The following is a 2,500-nucleotide window of genomic DNA, read 5'->3' as shown; positions in this document are numbered from 1 at the left end:
ACACACACACATAGCCACACACACTGACACAGCCACACACACCCAGACACACCCACGGCCACATCCTTGCCTTTCTCTCTGTCTCAGTCTGCTCCGTGAGTCAGCATTGCCTGTGCTGCCTGTCACAGTCAATACAGTTTGTTCCCCACACACACACACACACACACACACACACACACACACACACAGGTCACAGTCGATACAGACATAAGCAATCTGTTCCCACACACACGTACGCAGGCATACACACACACACACACACACACACATACACACACACACACACACACACACAGGTCACAGTCGACATAAGACATAAGCAATCTGTTCTCTTCCTCTACTTTGTCTACGTCTATCCCTGTTTCCCTTTGGCCTCCTCTTCTCTCCTCCTCTTCTCTCCTCTCCTCTTCTCCTCTCCTCCTCTTCTCTCCTCCTCTTCTCCTCTCCTCCTCCTCCTTCTCTCCTCCTCTTCTCTCCTCCTCTTCTCTCCTCTTCTCCTCTTCTCTCCTCCTCTTCCTCCTCTTCTCTCCTCCTCTTCTCCTCCTCCTCTTCTCTCTCCTCTCTTCTCTCCTCCTCTTCTCCTCTCCTCCTCTTCTCCTCTCTCATCTTCTCTCCTCCTTCCTCTCCTCCTCTTCTCTCCTCTTCTCATCTTCTCTCCTCCTCTTCTCCTCCTCTTCTCTCCTCTTCTCTCCTCCTCTTCCTCCTCTTCTCCTCCTCCTCTCCTCTTCTCCCCTCTTCTCTCCTCTTCTCCTCCTCTTCTCCTCTTCCTCCTCCTCTTCTCCTCCTCTTCTCCTCCTCTTCTCTCCTCTCCTCCTCTTCTCCTCTTCTCTCCTCCTCTTCTCTCCTCTTCTCTCCTCCTCTTCTCTCCCCCCTCTTCTCCTCCTCTTCTCTCCTCCTCTTCTCCTCCTCCTCCTCTCCTCCTCTTCTCTCCTCCTCTTCCTCTCCTCTCTCCTCCTCTTCTCCTCCTCTTCTCCTCTCCTCCTCTTCTCCTCTTCTCTCCTCCTCTTCCCCCTCTTCTCCTCCTCTTCTCTCCTCCTCTTCTCCCTCTTCTCCTCCTCTTCTCTCCTCTCCTCCTGTCCTCCTCTTCTCCTCCTCTTCTCCTCTTCTCTCCCCCTTTTCTCTCCTCCTCTTCTCTTCTCCTCTTCTCTCCTCTTCTCTCCCCTCTCCTCTTCTCTCCTCCTCTTCTCTTCTCCTCTTCTCCCCCTCTTCTCCCCTCTCCTCTTCTCTCCTCCTCTTCTCCTCCTCTCCTCCTCTTCTCCCCTCTCTCCTCCTCTTCTCCTCCTCTTCTCTCTCCTCCTCTCCTCTCCTCTCCCCTCTTCTCTTCTCCTCTCTTCTCCTCCTCTCTTCTCCTCTTCTCTCCTCCTCTTCTCCTCTCCTCTCTTTCTCTCCTCTTCTCTCCCCTCTTCTCTTCTCTCCTCCTCTCCTCCTCTTCTCCTCTTCTCTCCTCCTCTTCTCTCCCCCTTTTCTCTTCTCCTCTTCTCTCCTTTTATTCCTCCTCTCTATCTTCCCATAGGGAGTGACTGTGACTGTACCACCCCATCACCACACACACACAAACACACACACACCTGCCTGCAGCGCGCGTGCGTCGGTGGCCCGGTCTGTCTGCCTCATGCTTTCGGACAGCTGGATGTCGCTGCGCTGGCCCGTCCTGCCCGGCGGTGGCAGACACGGGGCGCAGGCTGGCCCGGGTCTTAAGCGTTTCAGAGGACATGTTGGACAGGCGTCACTGCAGACAGAGAAAGCAGACATTACATCACAACCCAGGCGGCCGCCAGCGGTATTACACTACACGCGGAAACACCAGCGGGATCTGCAACTCGCTCACTCCTGCTTCACAAAGGCAACCACCTTTAGGCGCCAGTGTGAAAACCGCGTCTGAAGCGGGGCGCTGTTGCCATTTTCTTCAAGTCTACATGAAAAAAAGAAAAGCAGCCTGCCATTTCCAAAAGGCAACCTAGGGCTGGATGTTGAATAGCCAACATTGATTCTTCAAAACTTCCCCCCTCACTTCTCACACCCAGTCACGCGAACGTCAGTGGGTGATAAGCTGGGGAACAATGGGCTTTTGAAGTTTCAGGCAATTTCTTAACACAAGGCCTAGTAGTACCCTCCTCATTCATATTGCGATAATCAGTTCAATAAATACATAAATACATTCTGTTTTGTCACTCTAAGTTTTCCTGCGTTGAAATGTCATATCGCATTGAAAGCGGCAAATTGGGATTCCTTGATGGATATTTTTTAAAATCAGCACCCTGCGACAGATTGCAAATTGCTTGCTCAATTATTTTAATTCCAACTTGAAGTAGTGTGGATAAACACCTTGCTCTGTGAAGTCACAGCTAAGTAGGCAAAGACCAGCCTTGAGGTACAGGGACTTTGCGTTAGACAAACAGTTCGTTGACTAGGCTTCAGAATCAATATAAAGACTTTCCTTAACGTAACCTAACATAATTCATTACGTAACGCAATTTACTGCACAAGGGCGTAGTGGAAA

General features: G+C 51.3%; 1 protein-coding gene across 1 annotated transcript in view; it reads left to right on the top strand.

Annotated features, from left to right (window-relative positions):
• LOC125297722 (microtubule-associated serine/threonine-protein kinase 1-like) overlaps positions 1-2,500 on the top strand; it is a gene marked incomplete in the record, with an annotated part of 61,201 nt that overhangs the window by 35,635 nt on the left and 23,066 nt on the right.

This window comes from Alosa alosa, chromosome 7, assembly GCF_017589495.1.
Source record: "Alosa alosa isolate M-15738 ecotype Scorff River chromosome 7, AALO_Geno_1.1, whole genome shotgun sequence".
NCBI lineage: Eukaryota > Metazoa > Chordata > Actinopteri > Clupeiformes > Clupeidae > Alosa > Alosa alosa.
Note: the sequence above shows the minus strand (reverse complement) of the source record. Positions and strands in the feature narration are given on the sequence as shown.